Below are 27,109 nucleotides of genomic sequence, written 5' to 3' on the forward strand. Positions count from 1 at the left end.
CGTGACTATACGTTTTTCTCTGGGGTACACAAAACATACTCAAGAATTGATTTCTTCTTAGCAGATAAAATCATCTTGCAGAAAGTAATGGACACCTCTATCGGCTCTAAACTGTGGTCAGACCACGCTCCAACCCACATAGTGTTAGATGACAAGCTATCGGGGTCTAAACCATTTTTATGGAGACTAAATGGTTCTCTTCTGTCCGATGCCCCATTTAGAACAAAACTCTCAAATGACATTCAAGAATTTATTCAGCTAAATCTCTCTCCTGAGGTAGGTATCGAATCTGTATGGTCAGCCCTTAAAGCATTCACCCGAGGTATACTAATACGCCAAGGCTCCTACATTAAAAAGGTGAGACAACAGCAATATAATCTGTTGCTCTCCCAACTACAAAACACAGAGAAACTCCACAAACAATCTCCCACCATAACTCTAGAAAGAGAGCTTTTCTCCATTAGACAAAATCTTGCTAAACACCTTCAATCTAATTATGAACATATGCTTCAGAAGGCGAGGCTAACTTTCTACTCCCAATCTAATAAAGCGGGTAAGCATCTAGCTAACCTACTGAAGTATAAACAGAGTAAATCCAAAATTCATTCGTTATGCCACCCTCTTACTAAAGAGCCGGTCTCGAACCCCAAACAAATAGCAGACCTATTCTGCGACTACTACGCCGGCTTATACAACTTACATACGGACTCCCAGACCCCCCAACCCAACTCTGAAAAAATAGATGCCTTCTTATCTGAAATTAACCTCCCGAGTTTATCCCCACCACAATTAGATAAACTTAACGCCCCCTTCACAGAAGCAGAAGTCATAACTACGATAAAAACTCTCAAAAGAAACAAAGCCCCAGGCCCAGACGGGTTTTCTAATGAATTTCTAATATCCTTTTCAGATAGCATTGCAGCACTACTGTCAGAGGTATTCAATAAATTTGCCTCCTCAGGAAACATCCCAGCGGAGTTTTTAGAGGCAATAATCACAGTACTGCCCAAGCCAGGAAAAGACCCAACCGCCACCACCAACTACAGACCAATATCCTTATTAAATTCTGATACTAAACTATACGCTAAACTATTAGCCAAAAGATTAATGGAAATTACCCCCCACCTACTGTCTCAAGACCAAGTGGGTTTTACAAAAAACAGGCAGGCATCAGACGCCACGAGACGTATGATTGATGTTCTGTGACATGTGGAGCTATGTCGGGTGCCTTCTCTGCTCCTAACTTTGGATGCGGAGAAGGCATTCGACAGGGTCCACTGGCAATTTTTACGCGCAACTTTAATCAAATTTGGCTTATCTGGCACAATCTTATCCGCCATCATGGCATTATATACTGCCCCTTCTGCCCGGGTTAATGCTGCAGGTTTTATCTCCAAAACATTTAAAATAACAAACGGAACTAGACAGGGATGCCCGCTGTCCCCCATAATTTTTGTTTTAATTATGGAAACCATAGCCCAAAAAATACGCTCTAATAAATTAATCTCCGGAATAAACATCGACAACTCAACACATACCATCAGCTTATTCGCCGATGATGTTGCATTGATATTAACTAATCCCACGGTTTCTCTACCTCAAGTTATGCAAGAACTACAAACATTTTCCGAAGCCTCTCTCTATAAATTAAACCAGAGCAAATCCCTAATATTAAACCTAAACCTCCCCCCACACACCAGTCAGCTTTTAAAACAAAAATACAAATTTGCCTGGGCAGAGGGGGCAGTATCATACCTAGGTATTAATCTTTCCAGAGCCGCCTCAGAACTATTCAAACACAACTATGTTCCCCTACTTGCAGAACTAAAAAAGGAATGCTTGTCCATGTCCAAGTTTTGGCTATCCTGGTCAGGGCGCATAGCTGCTTTCAAACTTTTCCTGCTACCTAAAATCTTATATCTATTTCGCACATTACATATACCTATAAACAAATCCTGGTTTAACGATATTAAGAAATGCATTAACAACTTTATATGGAGTGGAAAGAAAGTACGTACTCCATACCATATAATGACGCTACACAGATCTCAAGGGGGAATGGGCCTCCCTAATTGTGAACTTTATTACAGAGCCGCAAACTTGGACATGGTCCGGCAATGGTGGGACCCTGCTTCTCCTAAGCCTTGGGTTATACTGGAAAAGAATTTACTAGGATGTAATCTCAGAACTCTGTTATCTAGTATTCTTGTAGGGGCTAAACTCCCAACATCACCATTCCTATCTATTCAATCAGCCTTGAAATCATGGGAAAGCTTTATTAAACATCCTTCTTCCTCCCACATCAAAACAATCCCCCTCCCAACTAATATAGCAGTCCTCGAACATTTTTCCCCCAACTTAAATATGTCGACATGGTCTAGGTCGGGGATTATTTATTTATCCGATCTATTCTCCAATAACAGTCTCAAATCGTTCCAAACTCTAGTTCAGCAATTCGACCTACACCAATCTCAGCTGTTCACATTTCATAGAGTCCATCACCTGATCTCATCCAACAAATTACTCCCCCCTAACATACTTCCCGAAATATTAACAATGTTGAATTTCAAAGGTCATTTTAGGGGCGGCATCTCTGTATGGTATGAGGCTCTACAATCCTATACGATCTCTCCCCTACTACGTTACGCAAATATATGGTCCTATGATCTTCAATGTAAAATTAGCAGCAAGCATCTAGCAACGGCAAATAAATCAATTGTTAAAATTTCAAAGTGCAATTCTCATTGGGAAACATCCCGCAAAATCTTATATAGATGGTACATGACTCCTAGACGCATTGCCTCTTTCTCTGCGGAGATGTCCCCTCTATGTTGGAAGTGCCAAAAAGAAATTGGAACGTATGTACATATGTTGTGGAACTGTCCTATCATCTCTGACTTATGGACACGCATTGAGAAGTTAATCCAGAGGACCATGATGTGTAATTTTACCCTAACCCCCCAACTAGCCCTACTCCTTGTAGGCGTGGAGACTCTACCCCCCAAATTTAAACCCGTTGTCTGTCATATTATCTTCGCGGCTCACCATTTAATTTTCTCAAACTGGAAGTCCCAAGACCACTTTCTCATATCTCAAATTATTGCGATTACCCATAAGAACATTCTTATGGAAAATAAAATAAGAGCTAGGATAGGCCAACCACGGAGTGAGTTCTATTTCCCAGTAACATGGTTGCATATATAAACAATTCTCCTCCCGTTACTATAACAAAAAGCCTTGAAGTACATTACCCAGGACAAGCTAATTGTGAGACTATAATTCTAGATTAGGAAGTGTTTGCCTTCTGGTTTGTTTTTATTTTATTTTATTTTATTTTTCTTTCTTTTTTGTTCCTTGTTTCTTGCTCCCTTAAGCCTTCAGGTGATTAGTCTTATCATCAAGAGCAGCATCGTACACCCCTACACCTGCAACTGCCTTAGGTATGTGATGGTAATACTACAATGCGCCATAAGCGTATAAGTCACCACAAATAGGTTATTCCCACGGATCAATCGCTTACCTCATCGAGGAAAAACACTATCGTCATTGCTGACGGGGGCTCGTTCTAGCCCACTGTAGCCGTCAGTTAAGTGTAATATCAATAGCACTCCCTAGCCACCCTCAGGGTCATGTGAAGGTTAGTGATGTTTGCTATATCTCTTAGATCAATCAATATTTCCAGTTTCATGTTAATGCAGATTCTGTTATTTGTTATGTGTAAGTGACAATATGCATATCACCTTATGATGTTGTTATACATCTCATTTATTCTTCAATAAAAAACGTATAATGAAAAAAAAAGAAAGGAGGGGAATAGACCACTTTATGGAACAAAAAGCATCGCTGTTTCTGCCCAGTTTCGAGCTGGGGACCTTTTGCGTGTAAAGCAAATGTGATAACCACTACACTACAGAAACCTCCGGTGGAAACTGATTGCAATTTTGCTACCAAGAAGAAAGCAGTGCTCGCATAGGAACATAGACAACTGGCATATTGGGAACTAATACTCAAAAGAACCTTCCACATGAGAAAGGGAGCAATAAAGTAGCTATGAGAGGTAACAACATCTAAAATGTTGGGCTTAGGTCAATAGAGTATGCTTGAGTAAAAAAAAAGGCATTCGGGAATAGAAAGGTGGGGAGGGGAAAGACAACCATGGCATGCAGCAAAATATCATAAGTCTTAACTACTGGGAAAGCCTGAACTTTGCAGATGATGCGACGGCAACCAAAGTGGCAGTACTTGGAGAAGGGCTGGATAGGAAGAAGACAAGGGAGGTTGGAGTCAAAGGCAAATTCCAGGCAATATAAACTTACAAAGCAGGTGGTAGGACAGTTCTACTTCTAGATAGTGCAGTATCTAGGGAGAAGGAAAAGAGACAAAGCTTGGTGTTTTGCAAGTTGAGTTTTAGATCTCTCTTAGATGGATATGCATGTAGGGATGGCTAAAAGGCAGTCTGAAAGAGGCTATTAGCAGTTGCCTGAGAAAGTGAGTGAAGAAAAGACACTGGCCAGTCACATTGAGGGCCAGCTTGCAAGCGTATGGAGCAAGGGAAGGAGGAGTGCTTTGGATGGCAAAAAGTTAAAGGTAGACACTGTTTCTGCCCGGTTTCAAACCGGGGACCTTTCGCGTGTGAGGCAAACGTGATAACCACTACACTACAGAAACCAGACACTTTTTGCTTGTCCTGGAGCCCCGAAAGAGGAAAAGTAGAGCTTTTCATGAATATGATTAAGCCAGACAGGTAAAGACTCATGCATGCGTAAGTGGAGCCTGCGTGAAAAGGAAAGAAGACCAGAGAAAAAGCCATGTTTCTGCCCAGTTTCGAACTGGGGACCTTTCACGTGTTAGGCGAACGTGATAACCACTACACTACAGAAACCATCTACACTTCTCAGGGTGTACCCACAAGTGGCTCATTTTACCCAAGCAAAGCTTGTTTTAACCACGTGCAGCTCATTTTAACCACACGCAGCTCATTTTAACCACACGCAACAACTAGGATCCACATCTGTCCTGATCAAGCTAACACGCTACTTTGGACTAACTCCAGCTCTTTTGCTTGGAGACAACTGGATCAAGAGGAGTAGGCAGACTAATGTGAGTTTTGTCAAGGTGCAGCTAGCATTGGAGGCCAAAAATCTTCTTTAGAAAGGAGGGGAATAGACCACTTTATGGAACAAAAAGCATTGCTGTTTCTGCCCAGTTTCGAGCTGGGGACCTTTTGCGTGTAAAGCAAACGTGATAACCACTACACTACAGAAACCAGACACTTCTTGCTTGTCCTGGAGCCCCGAAAGAGGAAAAGTAGAGCTTTTCATGAATATGATTAAGCCAGACAGGTAAAGACTCATGCATGCGTAAGTGGAGCCTGCGTGAAAAGGAAAGAAGACCAGAGAAAAAGCCATGTTTGTGCCCAGTTTCGAACTGGGGACCTTTCGCGTGTTAGGCGAACGTGATAACCACTACACTACAGAAACCACCTACACTTCTCAGGGTGTACCCACAAGTGGCTCATTTTACCCAAGCAAAGCTTGTTTTAACCACGTGCAGCTCATTTTAACCACACGCAGCTCATTTTAACCACACGCAACAACTAGGATCCACATCTGTCCTGATCAAGCTAACACGCTACTTTGGACTAACTCCAGCTCTTTTGCTTGGAGACAACTGGATCAAGAGGAGTAGGCAGACTAATGTGAGTTTTGTCAAGGTGCAGCTAGCATTGGAGGCCAAAAATCTTCTTTAGAAAGGAGGGGAATAGACCACTTTATGGAACAAAAAGCATCGCTGTTTCTGCCCAGTTTCGAGCTGGGGACCATTTGCGTGTAAAGCAAACGTGATAACCACTACACTACAGAAACCTCCGGTGGAAACTGATTGCAATTTTGCTACCAAGAAGAAAGCAGTGCTCGCATAGGAACATAGACAACTGGCATATTGGGAACTAATACTCAAAAGAACCTTCCACATGAGAAAGGGAGCAATAAAGTAGCTATGAGAGGTAACAACATCTAAAATGTTGGGCTTAGGTCAATAGAGTATGCTTGAGTAAAAAAAAAGGCATTCGGGAATAGAAAGGTGGGGAGGGGAAAGACAACCATGGCATGCAGCAAAATATCATAAGTCTTAACTACTGGGAAAGCCTGAACTTTGCAGATGATGCGACGGCAACCAAAGTGGCAGTACTTGGAGAAGGGCTGGATAGGAAGAAGACAAGGGAGGTTGGAGTCAAAGGCAAATTCCAGGCAATATAAACTTACAAAGCAGGTGGTAGGACAGTTCTACTTCTAGATAGTGCAGTATCTAGGGAGAAGGAAAAGAGACAAAGCTTGGTGTTTTGCAAGTTGAGTTTTAGATCTCTCTTAGATGGATATGCATGTAGGGATGGCTAAGAGGCAGTCTGAAAGAGGCTATTAGCAGTTGCCTGAGAAAGTGAGTGAAGAAAAGACACTGGCCAGTCACATTGAGGGCCAGCTTGCAAGTGTATGGAGCAAGGGAAGGAGGAGTGCTTTGGATGGCAAAAAGTTAAAGGTAGACACTGTTTCTGCCCGGTTTCGAACCGGGGACCTTTCGCGTGTGAGGCGAACGTGATAACCACTACACTACAGAAACCAGACACTTCTTGCTTGTCCTGGAGCCCCGAAAGAGGAAAAGTAGAGCTTTTCATGAATATGATTAAGCCAGACAGGTAAAGACTCATGCATGCGTAAGTGGAGCCTGCGTGAAAAGGAAAGAAGACCAGAGAAAAAGCCATGTTTCTGCCCGGTTTCGAACTGGGGACCTTTCGCGTGTTAGGCGAACGTGATAACCACTACACTACAGAAACCACCTACACTTCTCAGGGTGTACCCACAAGTGGCTCATTTTACCCAAGCAAAGCTTGTTTTAACCACGTGCAGCTCATTTTAACCACACGCAGCTCATTTTAACCACACGCAACAACTAGGATCCACATCTGTCCTGATCAAGCTAACACGCTACTTTGGACTAACTCCAGCTCTTTTGCTTAGAGACAACTGGATCAAGAGGAGTAGGCAGACTAATGTGAGTTTTGTCAAGGTGCAGCTAGCATTGGAGGCCAAAAATCTTCTTTAGAAAGGAGGGGAATAGACCACTTTATGGAACAAAAAGCATCGCTGTTTCTGCCCAGTTTCGAGCTGGGGACCTTTTGCGTGTAAAGCAAACGTGATAACCACTACACTACAGAAACCAGACACTTCTTGCTTGTCCTGGAGCCCCGAAAGAGGAAAAGTAGAGCTTTTCATGAATATGATTAAGCCAGACAGGTAAAGACTCATGCATGCGTAAGTGGAGCCTGCGTGAAAAGGAAAGAAGACCAGAGAAAAAGCCATGTTTCTGCCCAGTTTCAAACTGGGGACCTTTCGCGTGTTAGGCGAACGTGATAACCACTACACTACAGAAACCACCTACACTTCTAAGGGTGTACCCACAAGCGGCTCATTTTACCCAAGCAAAGCTTGTTTTAACCACGTGCAGCTCATTTTAACCACTTGCAGCTCATTTTAACCACACGCAACAACTAGGATCCACATCTGTCCTGATCAAGCTAACACGCTACTTTGGACTAACTCCAGCTCTTTTGCTTGGAGACAACTGGATCAAGAGGAGTAGGCAGACTAATGTGAGTTTTGTCAAGGTGCAGCTAGCATTGGAGGCCAAAAATCTTCTTTAGAAAGGAGGGGAATAGACCACTTTATGGAACAAAAAGCATCGCTGTTTCTGCCCAGTTTCGAGCTGGGGACCTTTTGCGTGTAAAGCAAACGTGATAACCACTACACTACAGAAACCAGACACTTCTTGCTTGTCCTGGAGCCCCGAAAGAGGAAAAGTAGAGCTTTTCATGAATATGATTAAGCCAGACAGGTAAAGACTCATGCATGCGTAAGTGGAGCCTGCGTGAAAAGGAAAGAAGACCAGAGAAAAAGCCATGTTTCTGCCCAGTTTCGAACTGGGGACCTTTCGCGTGTTAGGCGAACGTGATAACCACTACACTACAGAAACCACCTACACTTCTCAGGGTGTACCCACAAGCGGCTCATTTAACCCAAGCAAAGCTTGTTTTAACCACGTGCAGCTCATTTTAACCACACGCAGCTCATTTTAACCACACGCAACAACTAGGATCCACATCTGTCCTGATCAAGCTAACACGCTACTTTGGACTAACTCCAGCTCTTTTGCTTGGAGACAACTGGATCAAGAGGAGTAGGCAGACTAATGTGAGTTTTGTCAAGGTGCAGCTAGCATTGGAGGCCAAAAATCTTCTTTAGAAAGGAGGGGAATAGACCACTTTATGGAACAAAAAGCATCGCTGTTTCTGCCCAGTTTCGAGCTGGGGACCTTTTGCGTGTAAAGCAAACGTGATAACCACTACACTACAGAAACCTCTGGTGGAAACTGATTGCAATTTTGCTACCAAGAAGAAAGCAGTGCTCGCATAGGAACATAGACAACTGGCATATTGGGAACTAATACTCAAAAGAACCTTCCACATGAGAAAGGGAGCAATAAAGTAGCTATGAGAGGTAACAACATCTAAAATGTTGGGCTTAGGTCAATAGAGTATGCTTGAGTAAAAAAAAAGGCATTCGGGAATAGAAAGGTGGGGAGGGGAAAGACAACCATGGCATGCAGCAAAATATCATAAGTCTTAACTACTGGGAAAGCCTGAACTTTGCAGATGATGCGACGGCAACCAAAGTGGCAGTACTTGGAGAAGGGCTGGATAGGAAGAAGACAAGGGAGGTTGGAGTCAAAGGCAAATTCCAGGCAATATAAACTTACAAAGCAGGTGGTAGGACAGTTCTACTTCTAGATAGTGCAGTATCTAGGGAGAAGGAAAAGAGACAAAGCTTGGTGTTTTGCAAGTTGAGTTTTAGATCTCTCTTAGATGGATATGCATGTAGGGATGGCTAAGAGGCAGTCTGAAAGAGGCTATTAGCAGTTGCCTGAGAAAGTGAGTGAAGAAAAGACACTGGCCAGTCACATTGAGGGCCAGCTTGCAAGCGTATGGAGCAAGGGAAGGAGGAGTGCTTTGGATGGCAAAAAGTTAAAGGTAGACACTGTTTCTGCCCGGTTTCGAACCGGGGACCTTTCGCGTGTGAGGCGGACGTGATAACCACTACACTACAGAAACCAGACACTTCTTGCTTGTCCTGGAGCCCCGAAAGAGGAAAAGTAGAGCTTTTCATGAATATGATTACGCCAGACAGGTAAAGACTCATGCATGCGTAAGTGGAGCCTGCGTGAAAATGAAAGAAGACCAGAGAAAAAGCCATGTTTCTGCCCGGTTTCGAACTGGGGACCTTTCGCGTGTTAGGCGAACGTGATAACCACTACACTACAGAAACCACCTACACTTCTCAGGGTGTACCCACAAGTGGCTCATTTTACCCAAGCAAAGCTTGTTTTAACCACGTGCAGCTCATTTTAACCACACGCAGCTCATTTTAACCACACGCAACAACTAGGATCCACATCTGTCCTGATCAAGCTAACACGCTACTTTGGACTAACTCCAGCTCTTTTGCTTAGAGACAACTGGATCAAGAGGAGTAGGCAGACTAATGTGAGTTTTGTCAAGGTGCAGCTAGCATTGGAGGCCAAAAATCTTCTTTAGAAAGGAGGGGAATAGACCACTTTATGGAACAAAAAGCATCGCTGTTTCTGCCCAGTTTCGAGCTGGGGACCTTTTGCGTGTAAAGCAAACGTGATAACCACTACACTACAGAAACCAGACACTTCTTGCTTGTCCTGGAGCCCCGAAAGAGGAAAAGTAGAGCTTTTCATGAATATGATTAAGCCAGACAGGTAAAGACTCATGCATGCGTAAGTGGAGCCTGCGTGAAAAGGAAAGAAGACCAGAGAAAAAGCCATGTTTCTGCCCAGTTTCGAACTCGGGACCTTTCGCGTGTTAGGCGAACGTGATAACCACTACACTACAGAAACCACCTACACTTCTAAGGGTGTACCCACAAGCGGCTCATTTTACCCAAGCAAAGCTTGTTTTAACCACGTGCAGCTCATTTTAACCACTTGCAGCTCATTTTAACCACACGCAACAACTAGGATCCACATCTGTCCTGATCAAGCTAACACGCTACTTTGGACTAACTCCAGCTCTTTTGCTTGGAGACAACTGGATCAAGAGGAGTAGGCAGACTAATGTGAGTTTTGTCAAGGTGCAGCTAGCATTGGAGGCCAAAAATCTTCTTTAGAAAGGAGGGGAATAGACCACTTTATGGAACAAAAAGCATCGCTGTTTCTGCCCAGTTTCGAGCTGGGGACCTTTTGCGTGTAAAGCAAACATGATAACCACTACACTACAGAAACCTCTGGTGGCAACTGATTGCAATTTTGCTACCAAGAAGAAAGCAGTGCTCGCATAGGAACATAGACAACTGGCATATTGGGAACTAATACTCAAAAGAACCTTCCACATGAGAAAGGGAGCAATAAAGTAGCTATGAGAGGTAACAACATCTAAAATGTTGGGCTTAGGTCAATAGAGTATGCTTGAGTAAAAAAAAAGGCATTCGGGAATAGAAAGGTGGGGAGGGGAAAGACAACCATGGCATGCAGCAAAATATCATAAGTCTTAACTACTGGGAAAGCCTGAACTTTGCAGATGATGCGACGGCAACCAAAGTGGCAGTACTTGGAGAAGGGCTGGATAGGAAGAAGACAAGGGAGGTTGGAGTCAAAGGCAAATTCCAGGCAATATAAACTTACAAAGCAGGTGGTAGGACAGTTCTACTTCTAGATAGTGCAGTATCTAGGGAGAAGGAAAAGAGACAAAGCTTGGTGTTTTGCAAGTTGAGTTTTAGATCTCTCTTAGATGGATATGCATGTAGGGATGGCTAAGAGGCAGTCTGAAAGAGGCTATTAGCAGTTGCCTGAGAAAGTGAGTGAAGAAAAGACACTGGCCAGTCACATTGAGGGCCAGCTTGCAAGCGTATGGAGCAAGGGAAGGAGGAGTGCTTTGGATGGCAAAAAGTTAAAGGTAGACACTGTTTCTGCCCGGTTTCGAACCGGGGACCTTTCGCGTGTGAGGCGGACGTGATAACCACTACACTACAGAAACCAGACACTTCTTGCTTGTCCTGGAGCCCCGAAAGAGGAAAAGTAGAGCTTTTCATGAATATGATTACGCCAGACAGGTAAAGACTCATGCATGCGTAAGTGGAGCCTGCGTGAAAATGAAAGAAGACCAGAGAAAAAGCCATGTTTCTGCCCGGTTTCGAACTGGGGACCTTTCGCGTGTTAGGCGAACGTGATAACCACTACACTACAGAAACCACCTACACTTCTCAGGGTGTACCCACAAGTGGCTCATTTTACCCAAGCAAAGCTTGTTTTAACCACGTGCAGCTCATTTTAACCACACGCAGCTCATTTTAACCACACGCAACAACTAGGATCCACATCTGTCCTGATCAAGCTAACACGCTACTTTGGACTAACTCCAGCTCTTTTGCTTAGAGACAACTGGATCAAGAGGAGTAGGCAGACTAATGTGAGTTTTGTCAAGGTGCAGCTAGCATTGGAGGCCAAAAATCTTCTTTAGAAAGGAGGGGAATAGACCACTTTATGGAACAAAAAGCATCGCTGTTTCTGCCCAGTTTCGAGCTGGGGACCTTTTGCGTGTAAAGCAAACGTGATAACCACTACACTACAGAAACCAGACACTTCTTGCTTGTCCTGGAGCCCCGAAAGAGGAAAAGTAGAGCTTTTCATGAATATGATTAAGCCAGACAGGTAAAGACTCATGCATGCGTAAGTGGAGCCTGCGTGAAAAGGAAAGAAGACCAGAGAAAAAGCCATGTTTCTGCCCAGTTTCGAACTGGGGACCTTTCGCGTGTTAGGCGAACGTGATAACCACTACACTACAGAAACCACCTACACTTCTAAGGGTGTACCCACAAGCGGCTCATTTTACCCAAGCAAAGCTTGTTTTAACCACGTGCAGCTCATTTTAACCACTTGCAGCTCATTTTAACCACACGCAACAACTAGGATCCACATCTGTCCTGATCAAGCTAACACGCTACTTTGGACTAACTCCAGCTCTTTTGCTTGGAGACAACTGGATCAAGAGGAGTAGGCAGACTAATGTGAGTTTTGTCAAGGTGCAGCTAGCATTGGAGGCCAAAAATCTTCTTTAGAAAGGAGGGGAATAGACCACTTTATGGAACAAAAAGCATCGCTGTTTCTGCCCAGTTTCGAGCTGGGGACCTTTTGCGTGTAAAGCAAACATGATAACCACTACACTACAGAAACCTCTGGTGGCAACTGATTGCAATTTTGCTACCAAGAAGAAAGCAGTGCTCGCATAGGAACATAGACAACTGGCATATTGGGAACTAATACTCAAAAGAACCTTCCACATGAGAAAGGGAGCAATAAAGTAGCTATGAGAGGTAACAACATCTAAAATGTTGGGCTTAGGTCAATAGAGTATGCTTGAGTAAAAAAAAAGGCATTCGGGAATAGAAAGGTGGGGAGGGGAAAGACAACCATGGCATGCAGCAAAATATCATAAGTCTTAACTACTGGGAAAGCCTGAACTTTGCAGATGATGCGACGGCAACCAAAGTGGCAGTACTTGGAGAAGGGCTGGATAGGAAGAAGACAAGGGAGGTTGGAGTCAAAGGCAAATTCCAGGCAATATAAACTTACAAAGCAGGTGGTAGGACAGTTCTACTTCTAGATAGTGCAGTATCTAGGGAGAAGGAAAAGAGACAAAGCTTGGTGTTTTGCAAGTTGAGTTTTAGATCTCTCTTAGATGGATATGCATGTAGGGATGGCTAAGAGGCAGTCTGAAAGAGGCTATTAGCAGTTGCCTGAGAAAGTGAGTGAAGAAAAGACACTGGCCAGTCACATTGAGGGCCAGCTTGCAAGCGTATGGAGCAAGGGAAGGAGGAGTGCTTTGGATGGCAAAAAGTTAAAGGTAGACACTGTTTCTGCCCGGTTTCGAACCGGGGACCTTTCGCGTGTGAGGCGGACGTGATAACCACTACACTACAGAAACCAGACACTTCTTGCTTGTCCTGGAGCCCCGAAAGAGGAAAAGTAGAGCTTTTCATGAATATGATTACGCCAGACAGGTAAAGACTCATGCATGCGTAAGTGGAGCCTGCGTGAAAAGGAAAGAAGACCAGAGAAAAAGCCATGTTTCTGCCCGGTTTCGAACTGGGGACCTTTCGCGTGTTAGGCGAACGTGATAACCACTACACTACAGAAACCACCTACACTTCTCAGGGTGTACCCACAAGTGGCTCATTTTACCCAAGCAAAGCTTGTTTTAACCACGTGCAGCTCATTTTAACCACACGCAGCTCATTTTAACCACACGCAACAACTAGGATCCACATCTGTCCTGATCAAGCTAACACGCTACTTTGGACTAACTCCAGCTCTTTTGCTTAGAGACAACTGGATCAAGAGGAGTAGGCAGACTAATGTGAGTTTTGTCAAGGTGCAGCTAGCATTGGAGGCCAAAAATCTTCTTTAGAAAGGAGGGGAATAGACCACTTTATGGAACAAAAAGCATCGCTGTTTCTGCCCAGTTTCGAGCTGGGGACCTTTTGCGTGTAAAGCAAACGTGATAACCACTACACTACAGAAACCAGACACTTCTTGCTTGTCCTGGAGCCCCGAAAGAGGAAAAGTAGAGCTTTTCATGAATATGATTAAGCCAGACAGGTAAAGACTCATGCATGCGTAAGTGGAGCCTGCGTGAAAAGGAAAGAAGACCAGAGAAAAAGCCATGTTTCTGCCCAGTTTCAAACTGGGGACCTTTCGCGTGTTAGGCGAACGTGATAACCACTACACTACAGAAACCACCTACACTTCTCAGGGTGTACCCACAAGCGGCTCATTTTACCCAAGCAAAGCTTGTTTTAACCACGTGCAGCTCATTTTAACCACTTGCAGCTCATTTTAACCACACGCAACAACTAGGATCCACATCTGTCCTGATCAAGCTAACACGCTACTTTGGACTAACTCCAGCTCTTTTGCTTGGAGACAACTGGATCAAGAGGAGTAGGCAGACTAATGTGAGTTTTGTCAAGGTGCAGCTAGCATTGGAGGCCAAAAATCTTCTTTAGAAAGGAGGGGAATAGACCACTTTATGGAACAAAAAGCATCGCTGATTCTGCCCAGTTTCGAGCTGGGGACCTTTTGCGTGTAAAGCAAACGTGATAACCAATGCACTACAGAAACTCTGGTGGAAACTGATTGCAATTTTGCTACCAAGAAGAAAGCAGTGCTCGCATAGGAACATAGACAACTGGCATATTGGGAACTAATACTCAAAAGAACCTTCCACATGAGAAAGGGAGCAATAAAGTAGCTATGAGAGGTAACAACATCTAAAATGTTGGGCTTAGGTCAATAGAGTATGCTTGAGTAAAAAAAAAGGCATTCGGGAATAGAAAGGTGGGGAGGGGAAAGACAACCATGGCATGCAGCAAAATATCATAAGTCTTAACTACTGGGAAAGCCTGAACTTTGCAGATGATGCGACGGCAACCAAAGTGGCAGTACTTGGAGAAGGGCTGGATAGGAAGAAGACAAGGGAGGTTGGAGTCAAAGGCGAATTCCAGGCAATATAAACTTACAAAGCAGGTGGTAGGACAGTTCTACTTCTAGATAGTGCAGTATCTAGGGAGAAGGAAAAGAGACAAAGCTTGGTGTTTTGCAAGTTGAGTTTTAGATCTCTCTTAGATGGATATGCATGTAGGGATGGCTGAGAGGCAGTCTGAAAGAGGCTATTAGCAGTTGCCTGAGAAAGTGAGTGAAGAAAAGACACTGGCCAGTCACATTGAGGGCCAGCTTGCAAGCGTATGGAGCAAGGGAAGGAGGAGTGCTTTGGATGGCAAAAAGTTAAAGGTAGACACTGTTTCTGCCCGGTTTCGAACCGGGGACCTTTCGCGTGTGAGGCGAACGTGATAACCACTACACTACAGAAACCAGACACTTCTTGCTTGTCCTGGAGCCCCGAAAGAGGAAAAGTAGAGCTTTTCATGAATATGATTAAGCCAGACAGGTAAAGACTCATGCATGCGTAAGTGGAGCCTGCATGAAAAGGAAAGAAGACCAGAGAAAAAGCCATGTTTCTGCCCAGTTTCGAACTGGGGACCTTTCGCGTGTTAGGCGAACGTGATAACCACTACACTACAGAAACCACCTACACTTCTCAGGGTGTACCCACAAGCGGCTCATTTTACCCAAGCAAAGCTTGTTTTAACCACGTGCAGCTCATTTTAACCACACGCAGCTCATTTTAACCACACGCAACAACTAGGATCCACATCTGTCCTGATCAAGCTAACACGCTTTTTTGGACTAACTCCAGCTCTTTTGCTTAGAGACAACTGGATCAAGAGGAGTAGGCAGACTAATGTGAGTTTTGTCAAGGTGCAGCTAGCATTGGAGGCCAAAAATCTTCTTTAGAAAGGAGGGGAATAGACCACTTTATGGAACAAAAAGCATCGCTGTTTCTGCCCAGTTTCGAGCTGGGGACCTTTTGCGTGTAAAGCAAACGTGATAACCACTACACTACAGAAACCAGACACTTCTTGCTTGTCCTGGAGCCCCGAAAAAGGAAAAGTAGAGCTTTTCATGAATATGATTAAGCCAGACAGGTAAAGACTCATGCATGCGTAAGTGGAGCCTGCGTGAAAAGGAAAGAAGACCAGAGAAAAAGCCATGTTTCTGCCCAGTTTCGAACTGGGGACCTTACGCGTGTTAGGCGAACGTGATAACCACTACACTACAGAAACCACCTACACTTCTCAGGGTGTACCCACAAGCGGCTCATTTTACCCAAGCAAAGCTTGTTTTAACCACGTGCAGCTCATTTTAACCACACGCAGCTCATTTTAACCACACGCAACAACTAGGATCCACATCTGTCCTGATCAAGCTAACACGCTTTTTTGGACTAACTCCAGCTCTTTTGCTTAGAGACAACTGGATCAAGAGGAGTAGGCAGACTAATGTGAGTTTTGTCAAGGTGCAGCTAGCATTGGAGGCCAAAAATCTTCTTTAGAAAGGAGGGGAATAGACCACTTTATGGAACAAAAAGCATCGCTGTTTCTGCCCAGTTTCGAGCTGGGGACCTTTTGCGTGTAAAGCAAACGTGATAACCAATGCACTACAGAAACCTCCGGTGGAAACTGATTGCAATTTTGCTACCAAGAAGAAAGCAGTGCTCGCATAGGAACATAGACAACTGGCATATTGGGAACTAATACTCAAAAGAACCTTCCACATGAGAAAGGGAGCAATAAAGTAGCTATGAGAGGTAACAACATCTAAAATGTTGGGCTTAGGTCCATAGAGTATGCTTGAGTAAAAAAAAAGGCATTCGGGAATAGAAAGGTGGGGAGGGGAAAGACAACCATGGCATGCAGCAAAATATCATAAGTCTTAACTACTGGGAAAGCCTGAACTTTGCAGATGATGCGACAGCAACCAAAGTGGCAGTACTTGGAGAAGGGCTGGATAGGAAGAAGACAAGGGAGGTTGGAGTCAAAGGCAAATTCCAGGCAATATAAACTTACAAAGCAGGTGGTAGGACAGTTCTACTTCTAGATAGTGCAGTATCTAGGGAGAAGGAAAAGAGACAAAGCTTGGTGTTTTGCAAGTTGAGTTTTAGATCTCTCTTAGATGGATATGCATGTAGGGATGGCTGAGTGGCAGTCTGAAAGAGGCTATTAGCAGTTGCCTGAGAAAGTGAGTGAAGAAAAGACACTGGCCAGTCACATTGAGGGCCAGCTTGCAAGCGTATGGAGCAAGGGAAGGAGGAGTGCTTTGGATGGCAAAAAGTTAAAGGTAGACACTGTTTCTGCCCGGTTTCGAACCGGGGACCTTTCGCGTGTGAGGCGAACGTGATAACCACTACACTACAGAAACCAGACACTTCTTGCTTGTCCTGGAGCCCCGAAAGAGGAAAAGTAGAGCTTTTCATGAATATGATTAAGCCAGACAGGTAAAGACTCATGCATGCGTAAGTGGAGCCTGCATGAAAAGGAAAGAAGACCAGAGAAAAAGCCATGTTTCTGCCCAGTTTCGAACTGGGGACCTTTCGCGTGTTAGGCGAACATGATAACCACTACACTACAGAAACCACCTACACTTCTCAGGGTGTACCCACAAGCGGCTCATTTTACCCAAGCAAAGCTTGTTTTAACCACGTGCAGCTCATTTTAACCACTCGCAGCTCATTTTAACCACACGCAACAACTAGGATCCACATCTGTCCTGATCAAGCTAACACGCTACTTTGGACTAACTCCAGCTCTTTTGCTTGGAGACAACTGGATCAAGAGGAGTAGGCAGACTAATGTGAGTTTTGTCAAGGTGCAGCTAGCATTGGAGGCCAAAAATCTTCTTTAGAAAGGAGGGGAATAGACCACTTTATGGAACAAAAAGCATCGCTGTTTCTGCCCAGTTTCGAGCTGGGGACCTTTTGCGTGTAAAGCAAACGTGATAACCACTACACTACAGAAACCAGACACTTCTTGCTTGTCCTGGAGCCCCGAAAAAGGAAAAGTAGAGCTTTTCATGAATATGATTAAGCCAGACAGGTAAAGACTCATGCATGCGTAAGTGGAGCCTGCGTGAAAAGGAAAGAAGACCAGAGAAAAAGCCATGTTTCTGCCCAGTTTCGAACTGGGGACCTTTCGCGTGTTAGGCGAACGTGATAACCACTACACTACAGAAACCACCTACACTTCTCAGGGTGTACCCACAAGCGGCTCATTTTACCCAAGCAAAGCTTGTTTTAACCACGTGCAGCTCATTTTAACCACACGCAGCTCATTTTAACCACACGCAACAACTAGGATCCACATCTGTCCTGATCAAGCTAACACGCTTTTTTGGACTAACTCCAGCTCTTTTGCTTAGAGACAACTGGATCAAGAGGAGTAGGCAGACTAATGTGAGTTTTGTCAAGGTGCAGCTAGCATTGGAGGCCAAAAATCTTCTTTAGAAAGGAGGGGAATAGACCACTTTATGGAACAAAAAGCATCGCTGTTTCTGCCCAGTTTCGAGCTGGGGACCTTTTGCGTGTAAAGCAAACGTGATAACCACTACACTACAGAAACCTCCGGTGGAAACTGATTGCAATTTTGCTACCAAGAAGAAAGCAGTGCTCGCATAGGAACATAGACAACTGGCATATTGGGAACTAATACTCAAAAGAACCTTCCACATGAGAAAGGGAGCAATAAAGTAGCTATGAGAGGTAACAACATCTAAAATGTTGGGCTTAGGTCCATAGAGTATGCTTGAGTAAAAAAAAAGGCATTCGGGAATAGAAAGGTGGGGAGGGGAAAGACAACCATGGCATGCAGCAAAATATCATAAGTCTTAACTACTGGGAAAGCCTGAACTTTGCAGATGATGCGACGGCAACCAAAGTGGCAGTACTTGGAGAAGGGCTGGATAGGAAGAAGACAAGGGAGGTTGGAGTCAAAGGCAAATTCCAGGCAATATAAACTTACAAAGCAGGTGGTAGGACAGTTCTACTTCTAGATAGTGCAGTATCTAGGGAGAAGGAAAAGAGACAAAGCTTGGTGTTTTGCAAGTTGAGTTTTAGATCTCTCTTAGATGGATATGCATGTAGGGATGGCTGAGTGGCAGTCTGAAAGAGGCTATTAGCAGTTGCCTGAGAAAGTGAGTGAAGAAAAGACACTGGCCAGTCACATTGAGGGCCAGCTTGCAAGCGTATGGAGCAAGGGAAGGAGGAGTGCTTTGGATGGCAAAAAGTTAAAGGTAGACACTGTTTCTGCCCGGTTTCGAACCGGGGACCTTTCGCGTGTGAGGCGAACGTGATAACCACTACACTACAGAAACCAGACACTTCTTGCTTGTCCTGGAGCCCCGAAAGAGGAAAAGTAGAGCTTTTCATGAATATGATTAAGCCAGACAGGTAAAGACTCATGCATGCGTAAGTGGAGCCTGCGTGAAAAGGAAAGAAGACCAGAGAAAAAGCCATGTTTCTGCCCAGTTTCGAACTGGGGACCTTTCGCGTGTTAGGCGAACGTGATAACCACTACACTACAGAAACCACCTACACTTCTCAGGGTGTACCCACAAGCGGCTCATTTAACCCAAGCAAAGCTTGTTTTAACCACGTGCAGCTCATTTTAACCACACGCAGCTCATTTTAACCACACGCAACAACTAGGATCCACATCTGTCCTGATCAAGCTAACACGCTACTTTGGACTAACTCCAGCTCTTTTGCTTTGAGACAACTGGATCAAGAGGAGTAGGCAGACTAATGTGAGTTTTGTCAAGGTGCAGCTAGCATTGGAGGCCAAAAATCTTCTTTAGAAAGGAGGGGAATAGACCACTTTATGGAACAAAAAGCATCACTGTTTCTGCCCAGTTTCGAGCTGGGGACCTTTTGCGTGTAAAGCAAACGTGATAACCACTACACTACAGAAACCTCTGGTGGAAACTGATTGCAATTTTGCTACCAAGAAGAAAGCAGTGCTCGCATAGGAACATAGACAACTGGCATATTGGGAACTAATACTCAAAAGAACCTTCCACATGAGAAAGGGAGCAATAAAGTAGCTATGAGAGGTAACAACATCTAAAATGTTGGGCTTAGGTCAATAGAGTATGCTTGAGTAAAAAAAAAGGCATTCGGGAATAGAAAGGTGGGGAGGGGAAAGACAACCATGGCATGCAGCAAAATATCATAAGTCTTAACTACTGGGAAAGCCTGAACTTTGCAGATGATGCGACGGCAACCAAAGTGGCAGTACTTGGAGAAGGGCTGGATAGGAAGAAGACAAGGGAGGTTGGAGTCAAAGGCAAATTCCAGGCAATATAAACTTACAAAGCAGGTGGTAGGACAGTTCTACTTCTAGATAGTGCAGTATCTAGGGAGAAGGAAAAGAGACAAAGCTTGGTGTTTTGCAAGTTGAGTTTTAGATCTCTCTTAGATGGATATGCATGTAGGGATGGCTAAGAGGCAGTCTGAAAGAGGCTATTAGCAGTTGCCTGAGAAAGTGAGTGAAGAAAAGACACTGGCCAGTCACATTGAGGGCCAGCTTGCAAGCGTATCGAGCAAGGGAAGGAGGAGTGCTTTGGATGGCAAAAAGTTAAAGGTAGACACTGTTTCTGCCCAGTTTCGAACCGGGGACCTTTCGCGTGTGAGGCGAACGTGATAACCACTACACTACAGAAACCAGGCACTTCTTGCTTGTCCTGGAGCCCCGAAAGAGGAAAAGTAGAGCTTTTCATGAATATGATTAAGCCAGACAGGTAAAGACTCATGCATGCGTAAGTGGAGCCTGCGTGAAAAGGAAAGAAGACCAGAGAAAAAGCCATGTTTCTGCCCAGTTTCGAACTGGGGACCTTTCGCGTGTTAGGCGAACGTGATAACCACTACACTACAGAAACCACCTACACTTCTCAGGGTGTACCCACAAGCGGCTCATTTTACCCAAGCAAAGCTTGTTTTAACCACGTGCAGCTCATTTTAACCACACGTAGCTCATTTTAACCACACGCAACAACTAGGATCCACATCTGTCCTGATCAAGCTAACACGCTACTTTGGACTAACTCCAGCTCTTTTGCTTGGAGACAACTGGATCAAGAGGAGTAGGCAGACTAATGTGAGTTTTGTCAAGGTGCAGCTAGCATTGGAGGCCAAAAATCTTCTTTAGAAAGGAGGGGAATAGACCACTTTATGGAACAAAAAGCATCGCTGTTTCTGCCCAGTTTCGAGCTGGGGACCTTTTGCGTGTAAAGCAAACGTGATAACCACTACACTACAGAAACCAGACATTTCTTGCTTGTCCTGGAGCCCCGAAAGAGGAAAAGTAGAGCTTTTCATGAATATGATTAAGCCAGACAGGTAAAGACTCATGCATGCGTAAGTGGAGCCTGCGTGAAAAGGAAAGAAGACCAGAGAAAAAGCCATGTTTCTGCCCAGTTTCGAACTGGGGACCTTTCGCGTGTTAGGCAAACGTGATAACCACTACACTACAGAAACCACCTACACTTCTCAGGGTGTACCCACAAGCGGCTCATTTTACCCAAGCAAAGCTTGTTTTAACCACGTGCAGCTCATTTTAACCACACGCAGCTCATTTTAACCACACGCAACAACTAGGATCCACATCTGTCCTGATCAAGCTAACACGCTACTTTGGACTAACTCCAGCTCTTTTGCTTGGAGACAACTGGATCAAGAGGAGTAGGCAGACTAATGTGAGTTTTGTCAAGGTGCAGCTAGCATTGGAGGCCAAAAATCTTCTTTAGAAAGGAGGGGAATAGACCACTTTATGGAACAAAAAGCATCGCTGTTTCTGCCCAGTTTCGAGCTGGGGACCTTTTGCGTGTAAAGCAAACGTGATAACCACTACACTACAGAAACCTCTGGTGGAAACTGATTGCAATTTTGCTACCAAGAAGAAAGCAGTGCTCGCATAGGAACATAGACAACTGGCATATTGGGAACTAATACTCAAAAGAACCTTCCACATGAGAAAGGGAGCAATAAAGTAGCTATGAGAGGTAACAACATCTAAAATGTTGGGCTTAGGTCAATAGAGTATGCTTGAGTAAAAAAAAAGGCATTCGGGAATAGAAAGGTGGGGAGGGGAAAGACAACCATGGCATGCAGCAAAATATCATAAGTCTTAACTACTGGGAAAGCCTGAACTTTGCAGATGATGCGACGGCAACCAAAGTGGCAGTACTTGGAGAAGGGCTGGATAGGAAGAAGACAAGGGAGGTTGGAGTCAACGGCAAATTCCAGGCAATATAAACTTACAAAGCAGGTGGTAGGACAGTTCTACTTCTAGATAGTGCAGTATCTAGGGAGAAGGAAAAGAGACAAAGCTTGGTGTTTTGCAAGTTGAGTTTTAGATCTCTCTTAGATGGATATGCATGTAGGGATGGCTAAGAGGCAGTCTGAAAGAGGCTATTAGCAGTTGCCTGAGAAAGTGAGTGAAGAAAAGACACTGGCCAGTCACATTGAGGGCCAGCTTGCAAGCGTATGGAGCAAGGGAAGGAGGAGTGCTTTGGATGGCAAAAAGTTAAAGGTAGACAATGTTTCTGCCCGGTTTCGAACCGGGGACCTTTCGCGTGTGAGGCGGACGTGATAACCACTACACTACAGAAACCAGACACTTCTTGCTTGTCCTGGAGCCCCGAAAGAGGAAAAGTAGAGCTTTTCATGAATATGATTACGCCAGACAGGTAAAGACTCATGCATGCGTAAGTGGAGCCTGCGTGAAAAGGAAAGAAGACCAGAGAAAAAGCCATGTTTCTGCCCGGTTTCGAACTGGAGACCTTTCGCGTGTTAGGCGAACGTGATAACCACTACACTACAGAAACCACCTACACTTCTCAGGGTGTACCCACAAGTGGCTCATTTTACCCAAGCAAAGCTTGTTTTAACCACGTGCAGCTCATTTTAACCACACGCAGCTCATTTTAACCACACGCAACAACTAGGATCCACATCTGTCCTGATCAAGCTAACACGCTACTTTGGACTAACTCCAGCTCTTTTGCTTAGAGACAACTGGATCAAGAGGAGTAGGCAGACTAATGTGAGTTTTGTCAAGGTGCAGCTAGCATTGGAGGCCAAAAATCTTCTTTAGAAAGGAGGGGAATAGACCACTTTATGGAACAAAAAGCATCGCTGTTTCTGCCCAGTTTCGAGCTGGGGACCTTTTGCGTGTAAAGCAAACGTGATAACCACTACACTACAGAAACCAGACACTTCTTGCTTGTCCTGGAGCCCCGAAAGAGGAAAAGTAGAGCTTTTCATGAATATGATTAAGCCAGACAGGTAAAGACTCATGCATGCGTAAGTGGAGCCTGCGTGAAAAGGAAAGAAGACCAGAGAAAAAGCCATGTTTCTGCCCAGTTTCGAACTGGGGACCTTTCGCGTGTTAGGCGAACGTGATAACCACTACACTACAGAAACCACCTACACTTCTCAGGGTGTACCCACAAGCGACTCATTTTACCCAAGCAAAGCTTGTTTTAACCACGTGCAGCTCATTTTAACCACTTGCAGCTCATTTTAACCACACGCAACAACTAGGATCCACATCTGTCCTGATCAAGCTAACACGCTACTTTGGACTAACTCCAGCTCTTTTGCTTGGAGACAACTGGATCAAGAGGAGTAGGCAGACTAATGTGAGTTTTGTCAAGGTGCAGCTAGCATTGGAGGCCAAAAATCTTCTTTAGAAAGGAGGGGAATAGACCACTTTATGGAACAAAAAGCATCGCTGTTTCTGCCCAGTTTCGAGCTGGGGACCTTTTGCGTGTAAAGCAAACGTGATAACCAATGCACTACAGAAACTCTGGTGGAAACTGATTGCAATTTTGCTACCAAGAAGAAAGCAGTGCTCGCATAGGAACATAGACAACTGGCATATTGGGAACTAATACTCAAAAGAACCTTCCACATGAGAAAGGGAGCAATAAAGTAGCTATGAGAGGTAACAACATCTAAAATGTTGGGCTTAGGTCAATAGAGTATGCTTGAGTAAAAAAAAAGGCATTCGGGAATAGAAAGGTGGGGAGGGGAAAGACAACCATGGCATGCAGCAAAATATCATAAGTCTTAACTACTGGGAAAGCCTGAACTTTGCAGATGATGCGACGGCAACCAAAGTGGCAGTACTTGGAGAAGGGCTGGATAGGAAGAAGACAAGGGAGGTTGGAGTCAAAGGCAAATTCCAGGCAATATAAACTTACAAAGCAGGTGGTAGGACAGTTCTACTTCTAGATAGTGCAGTATCTAGGGAGAAGGAAAAGAGACAAAGCTTGGTGTTTTGCAAGTTGAGTTTTAGATCTCTCTTAGATGGATATGCATGTAGGGATGGCTGAGAGGCAGTCTGAAAGAGGCTATTAGCAGTTGCCTGAGAAAGTGAGTGAAGAAAAGACACTGGCCAGTCACATTGAGGGCCAGCTTGCAAGCGTATGGAGCAAGGGAAGGAGGAGTGCTTTGGATGGCAAAAAGTTAAAGGTAGACACTGTTTCTGCCCGGTTTCGAACCGGGGACCTTTCACGTGTGAGGCGAACGTGATAACCACTACACTACAGAAACCAGACACTTCTTGCTTGTCCTGGAGCCCCGAAAGAGGAAAAGTAGAGCTTTTCATGAATATGATTAAGCCAGACAGGTAAAGACTCATGCATGCGTAAGTGGAGCCTGCATGAAAAGGAAAGAAGACCAGAGAAAAAGCCATGTTTCTGCCCAGTTTCGAACTGGGGACCTTTCGCGTGTTAGGCGAACGTGATAACCACTACACTATAGAAACCACCTACACTTCTCAGGGTGTACCCACAAGCGGCTCATTTTACCCAAGCAAAGCTTGTTTTAACCACGTGCAGCTCATTTTAACCACTCGCAGCTCATTTTAACCACACGCAACAACTAGGATCCACATCTGTCCTGATCAAGCTAACACGCTACTTTGGACTAACTCCAGCTCTTTTGCTTGGAGACAACTGGATCAAGAGGAGTAGGCAGACTAATGTGAGTTTTGTCAAGGTGCAGCTAGCATTGGAGGCCAAAAATCTTCTTTAGAAAGGAGGGGAATAGACCACTTTATGGAACAAAAAGCATCGCTGTTTCTGCCCAGTTTCGAGCTGGGGACCTTTTGCGTGTAAAGCAAACGTGATAACCACTACACTACAGAAACCAGACACTTCTTGCTTGTCCTGGAGCCCCGAAAAAGGAAAAGTAGAGCTTTTCATGAATATGATTAAGCCAGACAGGTAAAGACTCATGCATGCGTAAGTGGAGCCTGCGTGAAAAGGAAAGAAGACCAGAGAAAAAGCCATGTTTCTGCCCAGTTTCGAACTGGGGACCTTTCGCGTGTTAGGCGAACGTGATAACCACTACACTACAGAAACCACCTACGCTTCTCAGGGTGTACCCACAAGCGGCTCATTTTACCCAAGCAAAGCTTGTTTTAACCACGTGCAGCTCATTTTAACCACACGCAGCTCATTTTAACCACACGCAACAACTAGGATCCACATCTGTCCTGATCAAGCTAACACGCTTTTTTGGACTAACTCCAGCTCTTTTGCTTAGAGACAACTGGATCAAGAGGAGTAGGCAGACTAATGTGAGTTTTGTCAAGGTGCAGCTAGCATTGGAGGCCAAAAATCTTCTTTAGAAAGGAGGGGAATAGACCACTTTATGGAACAAAAAGCATCGCTGTTTCTGCCCAGTTTCGAGCTGGGGACCTTTTGCGTGTAAAGCAAACGTGATAACCACTACACTACAGAAACCTCCGGTCGAAACTGATTGCAATTTTGCTACCAAGAAGAAAGCAGTGCTCGCATAGGAACATAGACAACTGGCATATTGGGAACTAATACTCAAAAGAACCTTCCACATGAGAAAGGGAGCAATAAAGTAGCTATGAGAGGTAACAACATCTAAAATGTTGGGCTTAGGTCCATAGAGTATGCTTGAGTAAAAAAAAAGGCATTCGGGAATAGAAAGGTGGGGAGGGGAAAGACAACCATGGCATGCAGCAAAATATCATAAGTCTTAACTACTGGGAAAGCCTGAACTTTGCAGATGATGCGACGGCAACCAAAGTGGCAGTACTTGGAGAAGGGCTGGATAGGAAGAAGACAAGGGAGGTTGGAGTCAAAGGCAAATTCCAGGCAATATAAACTTACAAAGCAGGTGGTAGGACAGTTCTACTTCTAGATAGTGCAGTATCTAGGGAGAAGGAAAAGAGACAAAGCTTGGTGTTTTGCAAGTTGAGTTTTAGATCTCTCTTAGATGGATATGCATGTAGGGATGGCTGAGTGGCAGTCTGAAAGAGGCTATTAGCAGTTGCCTGAGAAAGTGAGTGAAGAAAAGACACTGGCCAGTCACATTGAGGGCCAGCTTGCAAGCGTATGGAGCAAGGGAAGGAGGAGTGCTTTGGATGGCAAAAAGTTAAAGGTAGACACTGTTTCTGCCCGGTTTCGAACCGCGGACCTTTCGCGTGTGAGGCAAACATGATAACCACTACACTACAGAAACCAGACACTTCTTGCTTGTCCTGGAGCCCCGAAAGAGGAAAAGTAGAGCTTTTCATGAATATGATTAAGCCAGACAGGTAAAGACTCATGCATGCGTAAGTGGAGCCTGCGTGAAAAGGAAAGAAGACCAGAGAAAAAGCCATGTTTCTGCCCAGTTTCGAACTGGGGACCTTTCGCGTGTTAGGCGAACGTGATAACCACTACACTACAGAAACCACCTACACTTCTCAGGGTGTACCCACAAGCGGCTCATTTAACCCAAGCAAAGCTTGTTTTAACCACGTGCAGCTCATTTTAACCACACGCAGCTCATTTTAACCACACGCAACAACTAGGATCCACATCTGTCCTGATCAAGCTAACACGCTACTTTGGACTAACTCCAGCTCTTTTGCTTGGAGACAACTGGATCAAGAGGAGTAGGCAGACTAATGTGAGTTTTGTCAAGGTGCAGCTAGCATTGGAGGCCAAAAATCTTCTTTAGAAAGGAGGGGAATAGACCACTTTATGGAACAAAAAGCATCACTGTTTCTGCCCAGTTTCGAGCTGGGGACCTTTTGCGTGTAAAGCAAACGTGATAACCACTACACTACAGAAACCTCTGGTGGAAACTGATTGCAATTTTGCTACCAAGAAGAAAGCAGTGCTCGCATAGGAACATAGACAACTGGCATATTGGGAACTAATACTCAAAAGAACCTTCCACATGAGAAAGGGAGCAATAAAGTAGCTATGAGAGGTAACAACATCTAAAATGTTGGGCTTAGGTCAATAGAGTATGCTTGAGTAAAAAAAAAGGCATTCGGGAATAGAAAGGTGGGGAGGGGAAAGACAACCATGGCATGCAGCAAAATATCATAAGTCTTAACTACTGGGAAAGCCTGAACTTTGCAGATGATGCGACGGCAACCAAAGTGGCAGTACTTGGAGAAGGGCTGGATAGGAAGAAGACAAGGGAGGTTGGAGTCAAAGGCAAATTCCAGGCAATATAAACTTACAAAGCAGGTGGTAGGACAGTTCTACTTCT

The 27,109-nt window shown here is 44.5% G+C and overlaps 56 non-coding genes across 56 annotated transcripts; all 56 read right to left on the reverse strand.

Moving 5' to 3' along the window:
- Positions 1-3,844: 3,844 nt before the first annotated feature.
- Positions 3,845-3,917, reverse strand: TRNAV-UAC (transfer RNA valine (anticodon UAC)). Its single transcript has one exon. It is a non-coding gene; the product is annotated as a tRNA-Val (tRNA).
- A 678-nt stretch (positions 3,918-4,595) lies between these two features.
- TRNAV-CAC (transfer RNA valine (anticodon CAC)) lies at positions 4,596-4,668 on the reverse strand. Its single transcript has one exon. It is a non-coding gene; the product is annotated as a tRNA-Val (tRNA).
- A 141-nt stretch (positions 4,669-4,809) lies between these two features.
- Positions 4,810-4,882, reverse strand: TRNAV-AAC (transfer RNA valine (anticodon AAC)). The gene has a single exon. It is a non-coding gene; the product is annotated as a tRNA-Val (tRNA).
- A 311-nt stretch (positions 4,883-5,193) lies between these two features.
- On the reverse strand, positions 5,194-5,266 carry TRNAV-UAC (transfer RNA valine (anticodon UAC)). The gene has a single exon. It is a non-coding gene; the product is annotated as a tRNA-Val (tRNA).
- A 141-nt stretch (positions 5,267-5,407) lies between these two features.
- On the reverse strand, positions 5,408-5,480 carry TRNAV-AAC (transfer RNA valine (anticodon AAC)). The gene has a single exon. It is a non-coding gene; the product is annotated as a tRNA-Val (tRNA).
- A 311-nt stretch (positions 5,481-5,791) lies between these two features.
- Positions 5,792-5,864, reverse strand: TRNAV-UAC (transfer RNA valine (anticodon UAC)). The gene has a single exon. It is a non-coding gene; the product is annotated as a tRNA-Val (tRNA).
- Positions 5,865-6,542: 678 nt separating this feature from the next.
- On the reverse strand, positions 6,543-6,615 carry TRNAV-CAC (transfer RNA valine (anticodon CAC)). Its single transcript has one exon. It is a non-coding gene; the product is annotated as a tRNA-Val (tRNA).
- A 141-nt stretch (positions 6,616-6,756) lies between these two features.
- On the reverse strand, positions 6,757-6,829 carry TRNAV-AAC (transfer RNA valine (anticodon AAC)). The gene has a single exon. It is a non-coding gene; the product is annotated as a tRNA-Val (tRNA).
- Positions 6,830-7,140: 311 nt separating this feature from the next.
- On the reverse strand, positions 7,141-7,213 carry TRNAV-UAC (transfer RNA valine (anticodon UAC)). The gene has a single exon. It is a non-coding gene; the product is annotated as a tRNA-Val (tRNA).
- A 141-nt stretch (positions 7,214-7,354) lies between these two features.
- On the reverse strand, positions 7,355-7,427 carry TRNAV-AAC (transfer RNA valine (anticodon AAC)). Its single transcript has one exon. It is a non-coding gene; the product is annotated as a tRNA-Val (tRNA).
- A 311-nt stretch (positions 7,428-7,738) lies between these two features.
- On the reverse strand, positions 7,739-7,811 carry TRNAV-UAC (transfer RNA valine (anticodon UAC)). The gene has a single exon. It is a non-coding gene; the product is annotated as a tRNA-Val (tRNA).
- A 141-nt stretch (positions 7,812-7,952) lies between these two features.
- On the reverse strand, positions 7,953-8,025 carry TRNAV-AAC (transfer RNA valine (anticodon AAC)). The gene has a single exon. It is a non-coding gene; the product is annotated as a tRNA-Val (tRNA).
- A 311-nt stretch (positions 8,026-8,336) lies between these two features.
- On the reverse strand, positions 8,337-8,409 carry TRNAV-UAC (transfer RNA valine (anticodon UAC)). Its single transcript has one exon. It is a non-coding gene; the product is annotated as a tRNA-Val (tRNA).
- Positions 8,410-9,087: 678 nt separating this feature from the next.
- Positions 9,088-9,160, reverse strand: TRNAV-CAC (transfer RNA valine (anticodon CAC)). Its single transcript has one exon. It is a non-coding gene; the product is annotated as a tRNA-Val (tRNA).
- Positions 9,161-9,301: 141 nt separating this feature from the next.
- Positions 9,302-9,374, reverse strand: TRNAV-AAC (transfer RNA valine (anticodon AAC)). Its single transcript has one exon. It is a non-coding gene; the product is annotated as a tRNA-Val (tRNA).
- A 311-nt stretch (positions 9,375-9,685) lies between these two features.
- On the reverse strand, positions 9,686-9,758 carry TRNAV-UAC (transfer RNA valine (anticodon UAC)). Its single transcript has one exon. It is a non-coding gene; the product is annotated as a tRNA-Val (tRNA).
- Positions 9,759-9,899: 141 nt separating this feature from the next.
- Positions 9,900-9,972, reverse strand: TRNAV-AAC (transfer RNA valine (anticodon AAC)). Its single transcript has one exon. It is a non-coding gene; the product is annotated as a tRNA-Val (tRNA).
- A 311-nt stretch (positions 9,973-10,283) lies between these two features.
- TRNAV-UAC (transfer RNA valine (anticodon UAC)) lies at positions 10,284-10,356 on the reverse strand. The gene has a single exon. It is a non-coding gene; the product is annotated as a tRNA-Val (tRNA).
- Positions 10,357-11,034: 678 nt separating this feature from the next.
- Positions 11,035-11,107, reverse strand: TRNAV-CAC (transfer RNA valine (anticodon CAC)). The gene has a single exon. It is a non-coding gene; the product is annotated as a tRNA-Val (tRNA).
- A 141-nt stretch (positions 11,108-11,248) lies between these two features.
- On the reverse strand, positions 11,249-11,321 carry TRNAV-AAC (transfer RNA valine (anticodon AAC)). Its single transcript has one exon. It is a non-coding gene; the product is annotated as a tRNA-Val (tRNA).
- Positions 11,322-11,632: 311 nt separating this feature from the next.
- TRNAV-UAC (transfer RNA valine (anticodon UAC)) lies at positions 11,633-11,705 on the reverse strand. The gene has a single exon. It is a non-coding gene; the product is annotated as a tRNA-Val (tRNA).
- Positions 11,706-11,846: 141 nt separating this feature from the next.
- TRNAV-AAC (transfer RNA valine (anticodon AAC)) lies at positions 11,847-11,919 on the reverse strand. The gene has a single exon. It is a non-coding gene; the product is annotated as a tRNA-Val (tRNA).
- A 311-nt stretch (positions 11,920-12,230) lies between these two features.
- TRNAV-UAC (transfer RNA valine (anticodon UAC)) lies at positions 12,231-12,303 on the reverse strand. Its single transcript has one exon. It is a non-coding gene; the product is annotated as a tRNA-Val (tRNA).
- A 678-nt stretch (positions 12,304-12,981) lies between these two features.
- TRNAV-CAC (transfer RNA valine (anticodon CAC)) lies at positions 12,982-13,054 on the reverse strand. Its single transcript has one exon. It is a non-coding gene; the product is annotated as a tRNA-Val (tRNA).
- Positions 13,055-13,195: 141 nt separating this feature from the next.
- Positions 13,196-13,268, reverse strand: TRNAV-AAC (transfer RNA valine (anticodon AAC)). Its single transcript has one exon. It is a non-coding gene; the product is annotated as a tRNA-Val (tRNA).
- Positions 13,269-13,579: 311 nt separating this feature from the next.
- Positions 13,580-13,652, reverse strand: TRNAV-UAC (transfer RNA valine (anticodon UAC)). Its single transcript has one exon. It is a non-coding gene; the product is annotated as a tRNA-Val (tRNA).
- A 141-nt stretch (positions 13,653-13,793) lies between these two features.
- TRNAV-AAC (transfer RNA valine (anticodon AAC)) lies at positions 13,794-13,866 on the reverse strand. Its single transcript has one exon. It is a non-coding gene; the product is annotated as a tRNA-Val (tRNA).
- Positions 13,867-14,927: 1,061 nt separating this feature from the next.
- On the reverse strand, positions 14,928-15,000 carry TRNAV-CAC (transfer RNA valine (anticodon CAC)). The gene has a single exon. It is a non-coding gene; the product is annotated as a tRNA-Val (tRNA).
- Positions 15,001-15,141: 141 nt separating this feature from the next.
- On the reverse strand, positions 15,142-15,214 carry TRNAV-AAC (transfer RNA valine (anticodon AAC)). The gene has a single exon. It is a non-coding gene; the product is annotated as a tRNA-Val (tRNA).
- A 311-nt stretch (positions 15,215-15,525) lies between these two features.
- On the reverse strand, positions 15,526-15,598 carry TRNAV-UAC (transfer RNA valine (anticodon UAC)). Its single transcript has one exon. It is a non-coding gene; the product is annotated as a tRNA-Val (tRNA).
- A 141-nt stretch (positions 15,599-15,739) lies between these two features.
- TRNAV-AAC (transfer RNA valine (anticodon AAC)) lies at positions 15,740-15,812 on the reverse strand. The gene has a single exon. It is a non-coding gene; the product is annotated as a tRNA-Val (tRNA).
- Positions 15,813-16,874: 1,062 nt separating this feature from the next.
- Positions 16,875-16,947, reverse strand: TRNAV-CAC (transfer RNA valine (anticodon CAC)). Its single transcript has one exon. It is a non-coding gene; the product is annotated as a tRNA-Val (tRNA).
- Positions 16,948-17,088: 141 nt separating this feature from the next.
- On the reverse strand, positions 17,089-17,161 carry TRNAV-AAC (transfer RNA valine (anticodon AAC)). The gene has a single exon. It is a non-coding gene; the product is annotated as a tRNA-Val (tRNA).
- Positions 17,162-17,472: 311 nt separating this feature from the next.
- Positions 17,473-17,545, reverse strand: TRNAV-UAC (transfer RNA valine (anticodon UAC)). The gene has a single exon. It is a non-coding gene; the product is annotated as a tRNA-Val (tRNA).
- A 141-nt stretch (positions 17,546-17,686) lies between these two features.
- On the reverse strand, positions 17,687-17,759 carry TRNAV-AAC (transfer RNA valine (anticodon AAC)). Its single transcript has one exon. It is a non-coding gene; the product is annotated as a tRNA-Val (tRNA).
- Positions 17,760-18,070: 311 nt separating this feature from the next.
- TRNAV-UAC (transfer RNA valine (anticodon UAC)) lies at positions 18,071-18,143 on the reverse strand. Its single transcript has one exon. It is a non-coding gene; the product is annotated as a tRNA-Val (tRNA).
- Positions 18,144-18,821: 678 nt separating this feature from the next.
- Positions 18,822-18,894, reverse strand: TRNAV-CAC (transfer RNA valine (anticodon CAC)). The gene has a single exon. It is a non-coding gene; the product is annotated as a tRNA-Val (tRNA).
- A 141-nt stretch (positions 18,895-19,035) lies between these two features.
- Positions 19,036-19,108, reverse strand: TRNAV-AAC (transfer RNA valine (anticodon AAC)). The gene has a single exon. It is a non-coding gene; the product is annotated as a tRNA-Val (tRNA).
- A 311-nt stretch (positions 19,109-19,419) lies between these two features.
- Positions 19,420-19,492, reverse strand: TRNAV-UAC (transfer RNA valine (anticodon UAC)). Its single transcript has one exon. It is a non-coding gene; the product is annotated as a tRNA-Val (tRNA).
- A 678-nt stretch (positions 19,493-20,170) lies between these two features.
- On the reverse strand, positions 20,171-20,243 carry TRNAV-CAC (transfer RNA valine (anticodon CAC)). The gene has a single exon. It is a non-coding gene; the product is annotated as a tRNA-Val (tRNA).
- Positions 20,244-20,384: 141 nt separating this feature from the next.
- Positions 20,385-20,457, reverse strand: TRNAV-AAC (transfer RNA valine (anticodon AAC)). Its single transcript has one exon. It is a non-coding gene; the product is annotated as a tRNA-Val (tRNA).
- A 311-nt stretch (positions 20,458-20,768) lies between these two features.
- TRNAV-UAC (transfer RNA valine (anticodon UAC)) lies at positions 20,769-20,841 on the reverse strand. Its single transcript has one exon. It is a non-coding gene; the product is annotated as a tRNA-Val (tRNA).
- A 141-nt stretch (positions 20,842-20,982) lies between these two features.
- On the reverse strand, positions 20,983-21,055 carry TRNAV-AAC (transfer RNA valine (anticodon AAC)). Its single transcript has one exon. It is a non-coding gene; the product is annotated as a tRNA-Val (tRNA).
- A 311-nt stretch (positions 21,056-21,366) lies between these two features.
- On the reverse strand, positions 21,367-21,439 carry TRNAV-UAC (transfer RNA valine (anticodon UAC)). Its single transcript has one exon. It is a non-coding gene; the product is annotated as a tRNA-Val (tRNA).
- Positions 21,440-22,117: 678 nt separating this feature from the next.
- On the reverse strand, positions 22,118-22,190 carry TRNAV-CAC (transfer RNA valine (anticodon CAC)). The gene has a single exon. It is a non-coding gene; the product is annotated as a tRNA-Val (tRNA).
- A 141-nt stretch (positions 22,191-22,331) lies between these two features.
- TRNAV-AAC (transfer RNA valine (anticodon AAC)) lies at positions 22,332-22,404 on the reverse strand. The gene has a single exon. It is a non-coding gene; the product is annotated as a tRNA-Val (tRNA).
- Positions 22,405-22,715: 311 nt separating this feature from the next.
- TRNAV-UAC (transfer RNA valine (anticodon UAC)) lies at positions 22,716-22,788 on the reverse strand. Its single transcript has one exon. It is a non-coding gene; the product is annotated as a tRNA-Val (tRNA).
- A 141-nt stretch (positions 22,789-22,929) lies between these two features.
- On the reverse strand, positions 22,930-23,002 carry TRNAV-AAC (transfer RNA valine (anticodon AAC)). Its single transcript has one exon. It is a non-coding gene; the product is annotated as a tRNA-Val (tRNA).
- A 1,061-nt stretch (positions 23,003-24,063) lies between these two features.
- TRNAV-CAC (transfer RNA valine (anticodon CAC)) lies at positions 24,064-24,136 on the reverse strand. Its single transcript has one exon. It is a non-coding gene; the product is annotated as a tRNA-Val (tRNA).
- Positions 24,137-24,277: 141 nt separating this feature from the next.
- TRNAV-AAC (transfer RNA valine (anticodon AAC)) lies at positions 24,278-24,350 on the reverse strand. Its single transcript has one exon. It is a non-coding gene; the product is annotated as a tRNA-Val (tRNA).
- Positions 24,351-24,661: 311 nt separating this feature from the next.
- On the reverse strand, positions 24,662-24,734 carry TRNAV-UAC (transfer RNA valine (anticodon UAC)). The gene has a single exon. It is a non-coding gene; the product is annotated as a tRNA-Val (tRNA).
- Positions 24,735-24,875: 141 nt separating this feature from the next.
- Positions 24,876-24,948, reverse strand: TRNAV-AAC (transfer RNA valine (anticodon AAC)). The gene has a single exon. It is a non-coding gene; the product is annotated as a tRNA-Val (tRNA).
- A 311-nt stretch (positions 24,949-25,259) lies between these two features.
- Positions 25,260-25,332, reverse strand: TRNAV-UAC (transfer RNA valine (anticodon UAC)). Its single transcript has one exon. It is a non-coding gene; the product is annotated as a tRNA-Val (tRNA).
- A 678-nt stretch (positions 25,333-26,010) lies between these two features.
- On the reverse strand, positions 26,011-26,083 carry TRNAV-CAC (transfer RNA valine (anticodon CAC)). Its single transcript has one exon. It is a non-coding gene; the product is annotated as a tRNA-Val (tRNA).
- Positions 26,084-26,224: 141 nt separating this feature from the next.
- Positions 26,225-26,297, reverse strand: TRNAV-AAC (transfer RNA valine (anticodon AAC)). The gene has a single exon. It is a non-coding gene; the product is annotated as a tRNA-Val (tRNA).
- Positions 26,298-26,608: 311 nt separating this feature from the next.
- TRNAV-UAC (transfer RNA valine (anticodon UAC)) lies at positions 26,609-26,681 on the reverse strand. The gene has a single exon. It is a non-coding gene; the product is annotated as a tRNA-Val (tRNA).
- Positions 26,682-27,109: the final 428 nt, after the last annotated feature.

Source organism: Hyperolius riggenbachi, chromosome 4 (genome assembly GCF_040937935.1).
Source record: "Hyperolius riggenbachi isolate aHypRig1 chromosome 4, aHypRig1.pri, whole genome shotgun sequence".
Classification (NCBI taxonomy): domain Eukaryota; kingdom Metazoa; phylum Chordata; class Amphibia; order Anura; family Hyperoliidae; genus Hyperolius; species Hyperolius riggenbachi.